The sequence below is a fragment of the Stegodyphus dumicola genome, chromosome 5, assembly GCF_044657685.1.
Source record: "Stegodyphus dumicola isolate Sdum_Otavi_A_Nest chromosome 5, ASM4465768v1".
Lineage (NCBI taxonomy): Eukaryota > Metazoa > Arthropoda > Arachnida > Araneae > Eresidae > Stegodyphus > Stegodyphus dumicola.
Window position 1 is genome coordinate 146,688,209 of NC_140772.1, and position 19,362 is coordinate 146,707,570.

The window sequence follows — 19,362 nt, forward strand, 5'->3', positions numbered from 1 at the left end:
TCTTTGAAACTTCCTGTTTACATGTTTCTTGTTTAATCTAATTAAATTAGCTTATTTTAGTGCTATTTTGAAGCTCATTTTAATGTTAGTAAAATAGGGTGGACAAACATTACTGCATTGCAATTGTAATAATTTATTTTATTAAGAACTTTATTGGAATAGCAGACGATGCTTTATACAGTAAAAACTTAACAGCAAAGTACATTTTCTCAAGGTATACGAATTATGTAGTTAGTTATAAAAATTTCTTCAGAGGTTCATAAAATTTAACGAAAAAACTATCACAGACTTTGGGATGATTCGGCCGATTTCACTACACGAAGTCACGTTTGCACTACGCACAATGACCCACGATATGACTCAGAAAACTCCTGCTGAATTATTTTTAGGAAGAAAGTCTATAGACCTTTTTTTACTTCCTTGTACGAAGTAAAAAGGAAGTATTGTAATCGCGAAAAGTTTCAGGCAGCATATTTCAACGAAAATATCCATTTTGACCACTATCGAATGCAATTTAACGATGTTTTTGCGTGACATCTGTTCGTAAGGACAGAATAAAAGACTCTTTCCCTTCAAAAAAATTATAAAACTGCTTTAAAATGAATTCTGAAGAGAATTTTTCGTGGCGTCTCTACAAACGTATGTACGTATCTCGCATAACTCAAAAATGAGTAGCCTCAGAAAGTTGAAATTTTGTATATAGGACTGCTATAACATGTAGATGTGCACCTCGTATTTTGGTTGCAATCGGCCGCACCAAACGTATATAAATATATTTATATATATATATCCACTCTATTACCTGGCTCAGTGATCTCAGTTTCTTTACTCTTATATGTTTGTAAATTGTACATTTTTTGATTTAAAAATGATTGAATTATGTTGTTTTTATCTTCCGGTTAAGGATTTTATGCCTTTAGTAAATTTGTGTGCAATATTTTTAGAATTATGAGCAATTTTAAAGTTGTTTAATTGCCGGTAAGCCTGTTTTTAATGGCTGCCATTGATGTTTATATTTGAAACAGGAGACTAGTGGATTTGTTGCCAATCTAGAGAAACTTAGTTTCGCAACAACAAAGATAGCGCATTCATTTATTATTGCCAATTAAATCATGCTTAATTCTTTCTGGAATTTTTTCGAGGAAATAAGCGTTTGAGATTTACTTCGTAATTTTTAATATAGATATTTTGAGTTTTTATGTATTTTTGCCTTCTCGCGAAGTGAGAACTGAATTAATTAAATGAGAAATATTCAATCGTCTGTGGAAAACTGTTTTTTTTTTTTTTTTTTGTTTGCTTAATTTCTTTTATACATAGTTCTAGCTTTATTATAGTATTTGAATAGAACATGTGGCAACGATTAGATAATTCTTTAAATGATATACATTTTGTGCATTCTGAGTTATAATATGAATGAAATATAATACTGTCAAGTAAACCTAGTTCCAGAGTGTCGCTATGGTAAACAAAGTGAATTTTAAAGAATGCATTTGTTCTATTGTGGTTTATGCGCTGTCGGCGAAGTAGGTTTAATTCAATCTAATAAGTTTAAATGAAATGCAAGAAAAAATGCGCATAATTTAATATTCCGTACAAGGAAGTCATGTGGTGTACACATCAGATTTCTTATATCATAAAAACTTAAAACAATTTTCATTAAAAAATTGTAAAATACAAAAAAAAAAAAAAAAAAAAAAAGTAAAACACCAAAATGCAGTTAAAAAAACGGTTTGAAAAAACAATTTTTACAATTAAAATTATAGTAGCTAAGCAAAAATAAGCCACCACACATGAAGATAAATTTTTCGTTGCACAAAACTGAAAGTTTACTTTGGTCCCAGCTGGAAGAAAGGCACCCAATTTGGTGTGCAAACTGACTTAATTAACTATTCTACTAAGAGTTTCAAATGTAAACAAATGGTCGCTTTATTAGTTCTCCAAGTTTTAGTTTGTTGATAATTCTACAACAATTGCGTTCAGATTAACTAAAGGCATAAAAACCTTAACTTGAAGTTATTCATTTTTAAAACAAAAAATGCGATACACTATTTTTCGTGCAAAAGTGTGCCTGCTCCCGAGTTTCACATGTCAGATATCAAAAATGAATCCATTAAATCTTCTGATTTCGTAAGAAGTAAGTAAAAGTACAATTATGATAAAAGGGGAAGGGAAGGAAATTTTAAAATTGAGACAGAACGTAGTAAAAAGTAAGTATCGTATTAGCAAAAAATTTCAGGCATCATATTTCAACGCAAATATCCATTTTCACCGCTATCGAATGCAATTTAACGATGTTTCTGCGTGACATCTGTACGTAAGGAGTCTCCCCCCAAAATTTAAAAACTTATTTAAAATGAGTTCTGAAGAGAATTTTTCGTTGCGTCTGTGCGAACGTATGTACGTACGTATCTCGCATAACTCAGAAACGAGTAGCCTCAGAACGTTAAAATTTTGTATATAGGACTGCTATAAAATGTAGATGTGCACCTCGTATTTTTATTGCAATCGGCTGCACCAAAAGTATATAAATATATGTATATATATATATCCACTCTGTTACTCGGCTCAGTGATCTCGGTTTCTTTATTCTTATATGTTTGTAAATTGTGCATTTTTTGCTTTAAAATATCGCTGTTGTTTTAAAAACAGATGTTCGATTTAAAAAATCGTTGTCGCAAAAACTGTTTTAAAATTTTTTGCTTTAGTAAATCTGTATACAATATTTTTAGAATTATCAACAATTTAAAAGGTGTTTAAGTGTCGCTAAGCCTAATAATTTTTTTCATGGCGGCCATTGCTTGTTTACATTTGAAAGAGCAGAATAGTAGATTTGTTGCCAATCTAGAGAAAGTAAGCTTTGCAATAACGCGTTCTTTTACTATTGCGAATTAAATCATGTTCATTCTGGAAATCATTCATGAAATCATTCTGGAATTTATTCGAGGAAATAAGTGTTTAAGATTAATTCAGACTTTTCAATACAGGCATCTTGAGTTTTAATGTATTTTTGCCTTGTCGCGAAGTGAGAACTGAATTAATTGAATAAGAAATACTCGATCGTCTGTGAAAAGTTGTTTCTTTTTTGTTGTTGTTCTTTGCTTAATTTCTTTTATACATCGTTTTAGATTTATTATAGTATTTGAATGGGGCAACGATTAGATAATTCTTAAGATGATATAAATTTTGTGTATTCTGAGTTAAAAAATGAACGAAATGTAACGCTGTTAAGTGAACCTACGGCCAGAGTGTCGCTATGGTAAACAAATATAGTGAATTTTAAAGAGTGCATTTATTCTGTTGTGGTTGACGCGATATCGACGAAGTAGATTTAATTCAATCCAATAATTTTAAATGAAATGCAAGAAAAAATGGGTATAATTTAATATTCTGTACAGGGAAGTCATGTGATGCTCACATCAGATATTTTTATTTAATACATTAAGTGTCAAAATTTATCGTTTAATCTTAGAAAATCGTTTTAATATTAGGTATCAAAAATATTGACTCAAAATAATTACTGTGTAATCGACATATTATACATACAAGTGAGTAAAAACAATTAGAAGTTAAAAAAAGCTTTTTGTGTAGTTTTTAACCGTTTATGAGACATATTAGATCTTCCGCGTGATGTTTATTATATCATCTGGCCCACCAGCGGCCGAGCGGTAAAGTCGCTGAACACTGGTAGTTCGGTTCGAGGTTCGAGCCCCGCGAACGGGCTGGCTGCATGGGTGTTTTCGTGGTTTTCCTCATGTGTAACGTGTATACGAGCCAGTTTCCCTTAGAAAGTCCTCCACGAAGGCACCCCCCTTTAGGCAGATAACACACTGCTTTGCTCACTCTCACACGCACTCACACACACTCACACACTCTCAAACACTCTCACACACACACCCCCTCACACACTCACACACTCACAACCCCTCACACACACTCACACACACACCCTCACACACACACCCTCACTCAAACTCTCACACACTCTCACACACTCACACACCCCCACTCACACACACCCACACCCACACACACACTCACACACACACTCTCACACACACCCTCACACACACACCCTCACCCACACACCCTCACGCAACACACTCACACACTCATACACTCTCACTCTCACACACACTCACACTCTCTCACACACACTCTCACACTTCTTACCTTAGATGTCTGACGTGGGACCTTAGACGTCTGACCTTAGACTTCTTTAGACGTCTGACGTTGGACCTTAGAGACTTTGAACTTAGACATTTAAAGGTAAGAGATCTAAGGTCAAATGTCCAAGGTAAGAATAAGTTTTGTGGTGTAAGTTTACTTATTATTGAAATCGAAGAAAAAGAAATGCTTCTCACTGCAATCTGGAAAGTGTGAAAAGGTGTCTCAAATAAAAGGTTTAAGTAAAAACGCATAAAAACCCGGAGAAAATGGACAGTAAACTGACCTCATATTGCACGGCATTTTACTGTTTTTGTTCTCCAGGTATTGATTTTATTTTTAAAGACCATTGCTTATCAAATTTGTTTCCTTAGTGATCTCTTACCTTTAAATGTCTATCACGCACAAATATTTTGTCTATGGTGTTGAATAACATTTACAATGAAAAGTTATTTTATTAAATTATTTTATATCTACAAAATATTTAAGCTTTATTTTATAGTGCTTTATATAATCATTGTTACTATTTACAGTTGCTGGCTTTAAATTATATAACTTATTTTTTTATAAGAAATCTAAATTTTATAGCTTAAATAGTATATAATTTTAAATTTTCTGTAAGAATATACTTATGAAATGCAATGTGTTAATTGCAAGTGTCGTAAGAACAGCGCATTTACCGTTTGCACGATAACGTAATAAAGATTGTTCAAACAACTTAAAATTGTATTGAATTTTGAAAGAATAGAAGTTACCAATAATTCTTCCAAACAAAACATCGCATTTACAAAAATGCAAAAAAAAAAAAAAAAAAAAAAATTTACTTTCTGAAACACGTTTCTCTACTCTCAACTGGTGGTACGCAAGAGCAAAATAGGTGGTACACAAAGAAACAAAGGACTTTTAAGTATAAATTAAAAAATCTCGTGACAAAAAAGAACACTTGATATATATATTTCCTAACTGAAGATTTCATAAATAACACTTGTTAATATTTGGCTCAAACGAAAAAATAACTTAAAGGCATTTCAAATAAAGCTAGTAAATTTTATTACTTTTTTTACACAATCTATTTGCGTGAACAAAATTTTGAAAAATAAATATAAAATAAAATTAAAAGTAGATCCTCATTTGCGCTTAAAACTAAGTGAAATAATAAGGAAACTGATCTCTACTAAACAGGCCCAAATTTCGCACTAAATTTTAGAATTAAAGTATGATAATTTAAATTTTGATAATAAAAATGGTAACCAATTTTTAATCTAATATTTTTAGGTGTGTATATTTAATACAAATAACCAATATGCTGCACAAATGGCAATATATATATTTTATAAACTGAAAAATAACCATTGTTATTTTTTAAAGTTGTTTAATTGCCGCTAAGCCTTTTTTAATGGCGGCCATTGATGTTTACATTTGAAACGGGAGACTAGTGGATTTGTTGCCAATCTAGAGAGACTAAGCTTCGCAACAACAAAGATAACGCCTTCATTTATTATTGCGAATTAAATCATGCTTAATCCTTTCTGGAGTTTCTTCGAGGAAATAAGTGTTCAAGATTTACTTCGTAATTTTTAATATAGATATTCTGAATTTTTATGTATTTTTGCCTTCTCGCGAAGTGAGAACCGAATTAATTAAATGAGAAATACTCAATCGTCTGTGAAAAGCTGTTTCTTTTTTGTTTTGTTTGCTTAATTTCTTTTATACATAAGTCTAGCTTTATTATAGTATCTGAATAGAACATGTGGCAACGATTAGATAATTCTTTAAATGATATACATTATGTGCATTCTGAGTTATAATATGAATGAAATATAATTCTGTTAAGTAAACCTAGCGCCAGAGTGTCGCTATGGTAAACAAAGTGAATTTTAAAGAATGCATTTATTCTATTGTGGTTTATGCGCTGTCCGCGAAGTAGGTTTAATTCAATCTAATAAGCTTAAATAAAAGGCAAGAAAAATGCGTATAATTTAATATTCCGTACAAGGAAGTCATGTGGTGTACACATCAGATTTTTTTTTTAAAGTAGACGTAGACCTTTTTCAGGACCCAGAAAAGAATTGTAAAAACTTTGGTGACGATAGCTATAGTAGTGACTCAGATATCAGCAGATTTTCTTATATATATATGCTATAACCACATATAATAAAAATTGGCCATCGTATTGACACCTACTAGGAAAGGTATAAATATCATTACGTGGATTGCTGTAGGGAAGGCATAAATGTCATATATGGGACATGGGGGCACTTTTAAAATACTGTTCGTCTCGAAAGAATTGCCGTAGAGTAAGAAAAGGTAAGAGACATTTGAATCTATCCCGGTGAGTATTCTCTATCGAAACCTGGACAAAGCCGGAGAAGTTTATACTGTCGTATGTAAGTTCCCCAAGACTTAAACCAACAAGAGACTCTTTACAGGCATTTAGCCACATTATTTTAGCCAGGCTGGCTTAATTTACATTGTGTTCAGATCAAGAGCAGCACAATTCTAACGTATTTTTATAAATTGCTAATAAAATACTACACTTAGTAAAGAGTGGTTTCTTATTTGTAGAAAATAATTTTGAGACATTTTTTAAAGAATTTGAATAGCACTTTATTCGTGCATTAAAGGATAAATTTTAATTCCTTCAAGGCTAATAATATTTAAATTTTCTTTCTTAGCTTTGGAAGACTTTGTAGTTGGGCACATATTTTCAACATTTCTAAATTCTTACACTATAAATCTCGCAGGGTGGGATTTGGAGGGTGACAGCCATGGAGGTAGGAAAGGGAGGAGGGGCCATTCCGCGCTAGAAGTGAAGCACTGCTTTGAAGCTTGGGTCACCAGACGGGGTGTTCTTTAAAATCGTAAAAAACAACCTTATATTTAGCGTAGGTATAATGAAACACTAAATCGATTTCGAGGGCAGCTAAAGGTCCCTCCTCATCAGGAGAAAGAAAAAATCTAGTTATAACCACGTGCAGTGCTGATAAGCACCACGTGTTTCTGTGATTCCTATTTTCTTCTTTCTATGTATTTCTTTCTCCTGATGAGGAGGGACCTTTAGCTGCCCTCGAAATCGATTTAGTGTTTCATTATACCTACGCTAAATATAAGGTTGTTTTTTACGATTTTGATTGTCACATTAGCGTGTTTCTCTTCTAGTCTGGGGTGTTCTTTGTTTACATTCAGAAGCTCGTTTGACAAGATTCTGATAGTATTTCGACACACGACAGTTCCATAGAAATCGAAAAAGGGACTTTCTCGCATGAAAGAAACATTCATAGTGTGATGGATAATAGCAATTTGTATAGTTTACTGACATTTACGCAAAAATCACATCTTGGTTATTCTTCGATAACTAACAACAGCGATTTTGATTATGAATTTGTTTTATAAAATTCTAAGCAGTTGCACTACAAAAATATAGATTTTAAGAAAATTGCTAAAAGAGATCTGCCAAAATTTATTTTCTAGAAGATTTGAAAAGTTTGAAACTTGATGACTAAATGTAAATATAAAATTATGTATGTTAAAATATTTGTAATAAGGCACATAGGTCAGATTAAGTTTTTATTAAATAGAGTAACACATGCAAGGGCTATCTGCCTAAAGAGAGAGATGCCATCGTGGAGGAATTTTGAAGAAAAACTGACCTCTGAGTGGGTATTAAAAATAATACTTATAATTTTCATTCAAATTATATTCATATGTATTTTTTTATGTAAAACTTTCGGGTGTATGCTAAATTAGTGTAAATTACTTTACACGAAAAATATAGTGAATGCACAGAAATTAAAGATTTGCACATGCCGGAAATGATAAATAGGAAATATGTATGGGTATTTATGCATGTGCTTGCAAAAAGCATGTATCTGCCTTTGACAAAATACTTAAATATTCATTTAATTATTTATAAATGTATTTGAAATGAAGAATTTATTCACTTATAAACAACTGTGAAAGTACTGTGAAGAAATTTAATGATTAAATGTATCTAATTTATAATGATTATAAATGTTATCTAAATATATAATAACCTTAATATTGAATTGTAAACATAAATTGAAATCCTGTTGACAAATACGTTATAAAACTATTTAAGCAAGAATTGTTCGTATTGGAAAGCAATCTGTTAAAAGGTATTGTAAAGCAAATGCTATGAGATGCGCACTTAAGAACGTAATAAAGAGTTTTGGAATATGTATTGTTGAAATGAAGGGTTAAAAAAAAAAAAAAAAAAATCTGATAAGTATAATTAAAAGAATTATTCCCTTTACATTTTATAATAACTCAGTTACAAGTTTTAAATAATACTTAAAAAAAACACTTATTTTATTCCCTTTCAGAAATGTTCAGAGAAAGTCAAATACTATTTAATACCTATTTAATTTTCGCTAATTCCTAATAATTCTCTAATTTAAAATGAACCGAATAGAGCATTAATTATAAAATGACTTACATTTTTCGATTTAAAAGAAGCCAAAAAATAATGTCATATTTAAGAAAGTATTTTAAGAAGCTCTATAAATAATGCATAATTTTAATATTAATAATACAATAAACTTTGATCTTAATTTTTGTATCTTAACCGAATAAAATCGAATTACCTTAATTTTTTTTAATGTAATTAACGAAAACTTGTGAAAATATTTCATTCAAATTAAACCATTCTGAGAAAACTGTCCTGTGAAAAGTATAGCATTTAATTCCGTTCAGAATGAAATGTTGTTTAAAAATATGTTGTTTTCACATACTTAGGACTCTGAAGTGTTGTAGAAAAAGAAAATATATACATTTATATGTATATTTGCGACGTAATTACAAAATATTTACACCCGAACGCGTCAAATCCCATAGAACTCAATGGTAAATGACCCAATGTTTTGGTCACCACGTAGGGATCGCCGGTGCTTCAGAGCAGGGTACGGAGAAACTTGTTTAGGGCGACTCCATCTTACTTCCTACCTCCATGGTGACAGCAGTTTTCGCTCCGTTTCGTGTCAAACAACGCAAATTTACTGTCTTGGTAGCAGAACATGTTTGGAACCAGACTGACCAAACAAGTTTGCTAAGCCAAAGAACGTTCTTTGGCTAAGCGCCATTTCAAGCGAGGACAGTCGTAACAATGGATACAGCTCCTTTGCCAAAAGTAAGTTCGCTTTTAAAATATATATACAATTATTTCTTAATATAAATATCTTAATTATTATAAATTATAGTTAGTTTATGTGTCAAAATTTAAGTATGTAATAAAAAGTAGTTTTAGTTTGCTCTTTTTTTTTAGGTGTCTGTAAATTTGCTTTAAGAGTGTAATGCTGTAACGTAGTTTTATTTATTACGTAATGCTAACACAATGAAAGCTGTACGTATGGATGGTACTTTTTGTAAATAATTCTTAACATTATTTTTATTTTTGAACAATTTACACAAAGCTATCGAATTTAATTATTTAAATTTAGTTTTGCATGCATTCCTATTTTAAATAGGAAGAACAGCGGTGGAAAAAAAAAATGCATACTAAAGTTTTGATTTTTTTTAATAACACAAGTGTGTAAATTATTTGGTAGTATTGGAAGAAATAAAAACCGTATACTTTACTGAATTTCCTATTAAAATCATATCGTTTTCAGCTTCTAGTAGTTTTTAATAGATTTTTAACTTTCATTTTTTATAAATTCTGCTTATAGTTTGTGACAATAAAATTCACTTACTGTTGCAAAGCTGAATTTTTCCAAAATATAAATACTAGCACTACCTGAGTCATATCAACATTCTAAAACTTATATTTTTGCAAATATGTTGTTATTCTCGAGAGTGTAGGTGTAGCTAAGGCCTCTTGAACATTCAGAAGTCCGGGAGGCCAATAAAGCTGCTAAGACGGCTTTCCGTTTACGATTTTAAAAAAATCTTGCATTCTTTAAAAAAGACTGAAAGCTTCAGATTTTAAATTACGTCCAAAGGGGCGTTTTTTTTTAACATTTTGTGTGTTACCTTTATTTATAAAATATCATGTTCTTCGCAGTTAAACCATAAAAACATTCAACAGCAATATCGCAAAATAATTTTAAAATGAACATATCTTTAGAATTTCCAATACTCTCGCGAGCTGGAGATTTTTTTTTTTTTTTTTACTCGTACAGTCTTGCCATTGCTCGCTTTGAAATCGTTTACTTTGTTAATCAAAAATTCGTTGAAGTATTAGAAAATATTAAATAATAAAGCAAATAATAAAACCAATTTCAAATTCCAATTAGGGCTTCCACATGCCCATATTCTATGGAAGATTACCTTATTCAAATTTTGTTGGCTCTAGGTACCGTTGTTTTATTGCAATACGAGAAACATACATACATTCATGCAGATTCTTCATTATTTAATTTCTTTAAATATAATGTTTGGTGGCAGCAATTTGAAATGAAACATATCGGGAATATGCAAAATGCAAAATATATGCAAAATGCCAAAACGAAATTAACAATCCTTCTGGGAGAATTGTCCCTTTGGACTAAAAAAAAAAACCTTGTCCATTCTGCATAGGTTCCATATTCCTAATACTTGTGCCACAGCAAATTGTCAAATTTATCTGCCCCTTGTCTTTCTTTTAAACTGTAGCACAATAAAATACTTTTTTTTTTCAGGAGGCATTACATGATAGTTCAAAATTATCAGATTTTTATAACTGTAAGAAGTTCCCGAAGATGCTGTTAATGTCCTAAAAGGTAATTTTATTTTCTACTCTGTTTTAAATTAAAAACTATACCTAGTCCGGATTTTTGAAAATTCCAGATATTCAGTTGACTTTATATGCTATATACATGTATTTATTTTATGCTAAATATGTATTTACTGACAAATATACGTATATGCCAATATATAATATGTACATCAAATGTTTATTTCTTTTAATGCAAATAAGAAAATTAAAAAAACAGTATTTATTTTTAAAAAATGTAAGGCATGTTTTTTTCAGACTTAATTAAATAGTAAAATTCGTACATGTCTAAACATTTTTATTTCAACTGAAACAAAACGACTTTTTTATATGTAAGCCATAAAACCTAAATGTTTGATGCATTTTTATTTTATAATATGAAAATTAAGCAATATTGCCTTATATTTGTGGCAGCGCCTATCATATTTAAAAAATTAACTTATTTTATTAACAGATAATAGAATGCACAATTAAAAAACAGCTTCCCCTCCCTTCTATTGCGGGAGAAAACCTAATTCGACGGGTTATTTTTATTTATTTATTTCCCCTTCTAAGAAAAATTGTCGAAAACTTTCAAAATTGTCGAAATATATACTAATTTAAACATGATAATTCTGAAATGATTCATAGATAAATTCATATACATCAAACTCAATAGTTAGAAAGTTAAACTAATGACATTTACTTATTACTTTTCAAGATTATTGCCTTTTCATTTCAATTAGTTATTATATCTTCTCCTAGTGATATTAAAATGAGTGAGAGGATCTGATGAAGTAATGTTCAAAATAATATAATTGTTTACATTAGCAAAAGCTATTGTTGTATCAAACAAGTCTTATAAACCTTTTCGGTACTTTTCCGTTATGCCGGCGCAAGCGATAAAGTCGCCAATAATGGTACAACCGATTCCAAACGAAATATTCTCGCTGGTAACCTTTTACGCCTCATTTTAGAAACAAGTCGCAGCTTTTTCTTATCAGATTGATTGTTTCTTTCAATACTGGCATATTACATAGGATTTTTATCAGATAGTACAGTTTTATGTCTAAGGCCATTTTCGGTAATTAAGTCAAATAGGATGCAATCACAGCGCTTACCCGAAGCCGAAAATATAGAAAAGGTAAAGTCAAGGCTTAAATTCATCCATTCTAATGAGAATGCATTAGCGGCGAATTCAGTCATGCAATCTGCCTTAAAAAGTTGATGAGGACAATAAATATCATAAAATCACTTAGCAAAATACTAAAAGAGAAGTAAAACAGTACTTACAACCCTAATTAAAGCAAATATATTCAATTTAATCGCACATAAGCTCCAAACAGGTAAGGGTGCAACTGATCAGCAATTATGTTCAGAGAGCCCTCGTTTTTCATGGTCTGTTCTATCAATTAAGGGTCTCAGAGCCGTCCCTAAGAACATCCCTCAAAGCATAATACTCGCTACTACCACCCGCCTGTGTATGACCTGCTGTACAGGGAAGGGGGCAGCGAATGCACGCCTGGAAGACGGCTTATCCTGACTAGAGCATCGACATGATAAATGAGAAATCCTGACAGGCAGCTGTCTTCCACTTATCCATTGTCTAATCTTGTTATTCCCGGTCCTATTGTAAGCGTAGTTGGCAATGACGCTTAATCAACAGAGACAGACGAGTGGGACGTCTGTTGCGCCGTCTAGTAATGTCCGCTGAACTGTGTCTTCCGACACACATGTACTTGAAATTATGTGGTATTAAAGTGTAAGCTGAGCCACTGCCTGGCGTCGAAAGCGAGAAAGTCTTAGAAGACCCTTTTTTTTACCCAACACATTGACGTCTACTGCTGGTTTCGCCTTCATTTATCAACTATGCATACGCACTAACAATGGCTGATCGTAAACAACCTACCAAGTCGTGCAGATTCGGAGATACTCGTTCCTAATCTTCGACAATCACAATATGCCCTCTGTCAAATTCGCTTAGAGCCCATTACTCGCAAGTAAGCGAGATATACCATTCAAATTCAATCACCTGCGTCATCCAGAGAAGTTCATTGAAAAACGTGGGGATGGTCATAATGTTTTGGCTCGTCAATGTACTTATAGCTGAAAGCATCTCTTACCAAAAGTGCTACGATTAAAGTGGAAATAATTTGCGTTTAATCGCCAGAAAAGAATTTGAAAAGGCTTTAAGTGAGCTTAATCTGCTTTTCAAGGAGGTTAAAAAGCTCTTTCTCTCGTTTTACGACAGATAAAACAGGAAAATAAAACTCTCGCAAAATTACGAACATAGTATTGCAAAATTATGAAGCAATTTTGTAGATTCGTAATAAAACTTTTTCCATCTAACGCAACCGATACAATTTGTTAAAGAAGACATCAAATAATCTAAAATTCTTTCATCATACAGTGACATAGATTACTTTTTATACACGTGCATTGCCCAACCGGAATTTTTGATTTGCGACGCTGACTGCTGTTTCGAAGGCATGGATGTTTGTAAATGTATAGTGTCTGTGTGACATGGGACACTTTAAATATGTCTTCTAGAGAGGTTGCTGGTAGAAGGCTCTCAGACCCGTTCCTGCCCAATCGGAGGCAGAACTGAGCAAAGTCATAGTGTCACTTGTATTGTGTTAAAGGCTATTGCCAAAGGAATAGCCTTTAACACAATACAAGTGACACTATGACTTGCGCTCCTTGCCACGATGAATTTTGTCAGCTTGTTCTGATATTACTGCCAGAGAAGTGAGATAAGTCAGAATAACAGCAATAATAACAACAACATAGATGTGCTCAACCTGTATGAAAAATCAACAATAAATCGACGGTGAAAATCCAGTGGCGTAGCGAGGGGGCGGTGCAAGGGAATGTATGATGCCCCGGGCGCCGCTCGCAAGGGGGCGCCAAATGGTCTCCAAACAAGATTTTCCGGAAAATTTCAATTTTTATTTTGATAGATTTCTGGAAAATGTATTTAAAATTAATAATCACTGTAATACAATTAATTATTTATTTCCTTGTATTGCCTGATAAAATGTTTGCAGTACATCAACCAAATATCTCCGTATACAAAACATTCCTTCTGACCACTTTATTTCTCTAAAATAGAGATATATTTTTATATTTTTAAAGGAAATGCAGGTATAGCTCCCGGTTTTTATTTTAAAACGATAACACGACCTTGTCCCGAATTTCTCAAACATATCCATTTTCCAGAAACCGATTCCATGGTCTGAAAATTACATTTTTGGAAACTCCTAACGCTTCCGCTACAAAGGATTGCGTTTCACTCTCCTTTAAACGACTGATGGCCTTCCTGGTTACCGATTCAACTAAGTCATCTTACTGAGACATCAAATATTCATTGCTACAAAGCATTCAACGCGTGTCAATTGTTTTTAATCTGCTACAACAAAAGGAATGCTGCAGGCCGCTCCTTACTCCTTATCTAAAACGCATAGTTTTCGACGTCACAAACTAAATTTACATATTCCCCATTTTATAAACATTATAATTTTCCTTTATAATCTCTTCTATTTCCTTTTCTGAAATAGATTGTTGATTTTATGGTTATTTCATACCGAACCACAATATTCCCTAATTGTTTTGAGCAGTGAATGTGACTGCAAGATGTTCTAAAACACCATTACAGATCTATAGAGAAAATGTTTTTCTAAACCTAAGAGTCACACTTCAAATGATCCTAACTATTGCATTATCAAATGCTAGCTATGAACGTTCGTTCAGCAAATTAAAATTAATTTTGACATATTTACAATCAACGATGGGACAAGATCCCCTAAGTCATCTGGCATTTTTGAATGTGGAAAGAGAAGAATTTGAAAGGATCGACTTTGATGAAGTAATTGATAAATTTGCTTCATCCAAGGCAAGAAAAATGTATACATAGTAATTAATTATATTAATGTATTATAACATTGTATTATTATTAAAAATATATCTACTTATCTATAATATAAAATTTTAATTGTTTAAAAACTGTACTTTTTTAAAAACAATTATAAAAATATGTAAAATAAATAATACTTTTTTAACTAATTCTAGATCATCGTAAGTCTGATTTTTCCGCCGATACAGATACATTTCAGAATCCAATGCTAGTGTGGTTAGGTAGTGACTATTCTTAATATATTTTAGAGTATTTTATGGCAGATTCAGCATTTTAATATTATTTGCATTATTTTTATTACGAATATATTCTACACATTATATTTCTATCAGTGTGTTTTCTGTGGGGGGGGCGCCAAAAAGGTATTTTGCCCCGGGCGCCAGTTACGCTTGCTACGCCACTTTAAAATCTTATTTATACTTCGAAACCAAGCCTGCTGAAAGCCTGCAGCACAAGTTTAGGCAGCATCCAATTCCATATTCTAGTGACCAGCATGATCCGTTATAAACTTTCTCGTCATCGTATGATCATAACTGGCATAACATTTCCGAAAAATGAAGTCCTACGAGAGCGTTTATCTTTTTATTGGGAGCAGGTAAACTTTCTTGCGGAGCTGATAAATTAGTTTTATCGCTGAAGTATTTCCTTCAGTTAATAAAAAATATGGAAGAAGTAAAAAATAGTAGCCATTATTTCGAATCATAAAGCTTTTTCTTTTCTAATTCCGAAACAAGTGCAAAAAAAGAACTAAAAGTTTTTACTGCAGGTATTGATAATTTAATGCAGTTTAACCTTAAAATTAATTAAATTAACAAATCATTGACGCTTGTTTAGGACATTTCTGAATGGTATAAAACAAAAATTTAAAATCGAAATTACATTTTTAGCTTCATGATAACGCAGTTTCAGGGATTTTCCTTTTTGACCACGAAATGTGTAGTGGTGTCATCTACATTTAAATCTTGTAACTAATACTTCAAACATATTCCATACTTATATCTTCCATATTTATTATTTTAGTATTCCCTGTTGTTCAACTTACATTTTTTAAAGAAAAAGTAAAAATATAGTTTTTGGGCTTTATGCTTTAAAATAAAAAAATGCAAAATTATCTATTACATTTTTTTACTTAGAATATTTTAAAATAGTTCTATCAATTGCCAAGCGATGTCGCCACTGTTGTGACATGGTGAATGTTACTGAGAGGAGAGAGGAATGATTTACTCGACGTATTTTACTCTTAGGGCCGGTTCAAAATACCTTAGGAAAAACCTTGTTTAAATCTGGACTAAGAAGTCCAGATTTAAACAAGAATGGATATTTAATAACGTAAATAAATAATTTTTGGTAACGTCAGAACCCTGAGATTAACCATAATAATAAATGAGAATAAAATCATATAAATCTTAAACGTTTTATAGAAGTTTTATATAATCTACACGTCAGAAAGCAAGAACTAGTGATCCAAATGTTTTCGATGCTCCAAATCTTCAATTTTTCCCAAAAGTTCGATGCCCAAATCTTCGATTTGCTGAACCGCAAAATCACTACATCGAAATACGCCATAGACAGAAACAGTTCATGGATGGGCATTAAGTTATTATATTACAGGATCCGCCCAACCGGGATAGTGGTTAGTGACTGACTGTCACGCCGAAGAATAAGGTTCGATTCCCGGATAAGGCGTGGATGTTTATAAATGAATAGTGTTTGTGTGGCATGGTGGTACTCGATCGAACTGCCAGCTTTCAGCGACTTTACCGCTCGGCTGCAAGTGGGTATTAAGTGTGTAGGAGAAATAAGATGTGTATAATTTAAAAATAAAAGTGCTAAAAAGGAAGAACGTTTAGACAAAAGAGTTACCATCACACTTCTGGCCGAGTGCCCGAGCTGGAGCTCAATTGAAATGCAATGATTGCTGAAATGCTTTCTCGTGCTTTTCTCTTTTCTCAAAAAATATTGTATTCCAATCCACTGCCCAATGAATTAATGTTTTATCAAAATCTTTAAGGACAGTATTGAAACATATACGTGACTTAAATGTACTGGCGGGCCGCATAAATTTCCTTCAGGGGCAGCATGCGACCCGCAGGCAGCCAATTTGAAGCTATACAAGTATATTTATATTTGCAATTTGCATAAATTATACAAAGCATATTTGACTTGTTTAATAATTAAAATATTTTGGAATTGGAGCTTGAAATAATAGACAATGTTTTGTAATAATTTTTTTTTTTTTTTTTTTTTTCGGGCTGCGGACATAAACACTGCATAAAAATAAGCAGCAAGAAACAAGCTGCTAGAAACAGAAGAAATGTCTAGCAGAAGCGCGACGAAATGTGAATGAAATGCGAGTAAAACATCGAAAGTCAGCAGAAAAGAACAACGACGCATTTTTTTTTTTTTTTCTCTCTCCTCGGAAGAAAAAATTAAACGCGGAGTGTGTCTGTACACATGCTGCCCATTAAAAAACTTTCTTTATATAAAATATGATGCGTAAATCTCTACATATTATAAAAGAAAGTGGTGTATGTGTGTGTGTCTTTCGTTTGCGCTGAGCGTAAGCTAATAGACCCACGGCTACGAAATTTGGTACATAGGTGCATCTAGACAAGAGCCAGTGCACCTCGAAGCGATTTTTTCGAAATTCGAATTCGAATTATTATTATTATTATTATTTTTTTATTTTATTTTATGTTTTGTGACGAAATCGCGTAATTTTGAGACATAATGGGCTATAGGAACCCGAGATTTTACTCTACACACTCCATATTTACATCGTCATGAAACATAGGCATTTAGTTATTTTACGATTTTAAAATAAATTTCGTGTTTCAATAAATCGATTAAATTTGAATTTATTTAACAAAGGGAGCTTAACATCTTTTCAACGGGATTTTTTCAAAAAACGTTTATTTTGAAAAATGTACACTTTATTTTTCTTTGATTTTTGGAAACGTTAAACTTTCATTTTGTTATATAATACATTTTTATTGATTTTTTTTTTTTTTTTTTTTTTTTTTTTTTTTTTTTTTTTTTTTTTTTGATAAAGTTGTTTTGTACAGTAAAATTCTGCGCGGAATTTTAAGTTTTTTGAGTTGCTTTCATGTTATTTTTTGCTTATTTCACTGTTTGTAAGATATTGAAAATTTTGCATGATTTTTTTTCTTCAACGGAAAGTTGGTTAAATTTTTTTATTAGGATAATTAATATTTGTATTAAGGGATATAGCTTATTTGATTGTAATTTTTTTCTCTTGAAAATGTAAGATAAAATATCATTAATTATACTTTGCTTTTCAGAATTTTTTGTATTCTTTTATGTTAGTTACTGCTCATTTCACTGTTTTTAAGATATTGAAAAGTTTTGAGTGATTTTCTTAAGAAACAAAGTTCTTAACCTCCTTTATACCATTTGAGTTTTTAAGATTTTGCAATGGGAAGTTGATTAATTTATTTATTAGGATAATTAATATTTGTATTAAGGGATATTGCTTATTTCATTGTAATTTTGTTATACGTAATACCTTTTTTAATGAAGTTGTCCTTCAGAGTAAAATTCTACGCAGTTTTTAAGTTTAACATTTGGTGTTTCCTTGAACCATTTTTCCGATACATTTAAAAGCCAGACGAAGGCTGGCAGCGAAGCGGTTAGTATATATATATATAGTATATATATATATATATATATATATATAAAACGAGTTTTGCAAAGCGTATATTTTTAAATATAAATGATGTGAAAACCAAGGAAAGATGGCAAAAAGTAATTCAAATGGAATTAGAGCAGAATGGAGTCTGAAGAAGATAAAATATACTTTTTAGAACAGTAATAAAAGTTATATTATCTCAACAATCACAGTACCCACGATGTTAGCGGCCGAGAGGTAAAGTCGCTGAAGATTCGCATTTCAGTCCGGGGTCGAATCCCGGCATAAGCGGTTTCGCCCCTATAAACTGAAGCAGTATTTTCACAGTTCACGAATTATTTCGTTTATGTTAGAACACGCCAATTTCATTAAAGGGTATCAGCAACCCCTATACCGATAATGTTAAATTGGCCATTTTCGACGTACCTTTTCTCAAAGCCTGCTGTAGATACACGCTTGAAATTTTTGGGATAATTAAAGTATACTAATCTTATTATACTGAAATGAGCTTTTGAAACATTTTGAAATTTAGAGTAATATACAGAATATTTTGTTAGGCATAGTAAAATTTAGCACTTTTCTCACACAAAACATTTTTTGAATTTTTTTCTTAGTTTATCACAAAGAGCTCATTTCATTAAACATTAGGAAACCTAATAAATAAGCCATAAAAATTTTAGATACCTGTGAGCAGTAGTTCCTGAGAAAAGGTAAATCGAGTATAAAAAAAATCACGTTTGGAGAAAAACGCGTTTTTATGTAAAAATCCTCCTTTATCAAAGCATTCGATGACAAATTAAAACTAGATTTTATACAGTTCTAATTTTCAGAGATTAAATAATGGTATTTTTAGAAAGATAAAAGTGTAGAGAATTTAAAAAGACAAAAATCCGCAGTCACCGTTTTTTGAAGATTTTGGGGTTCCAACAACCCTTAACATAAAAGTAG

The 19,362-nt window shown here is 31.7% G+C and overlaps 2 protein-coding genes across 16 annotated transcripts in view; one reads left to right on the plus strand and one right to left on the minus strand.

Moving 5' to 3' along the window:
* LOC118180493 (transcription factor unc-3-like) overlaps positions 1 to 19,362 on the minus strand; it is an 81,445-nt gene that overhangs the window by 14,330 nt on the left and 47,753 nt on the right. The window lies entirely within an intron of this gene.
* The window catches only part of LOC146997289 (uncharacterized), a 330,931-nt gene continuing 320,768 nt past the window's right edge, over positions 9,200 to 19,362 (plus strand). The window contains exons 1-2 of the mRNA XM_085817169.1: positions 9,200 to 9,310; positions 10,800 to 10,880. The gene's annotated coding sequence lies outside the window, so the exon portion shown is untranslated. The remainder of the gene's footprint in view (positions 9,311 to 10,799; positions 10,881 to 19,362) is intronic.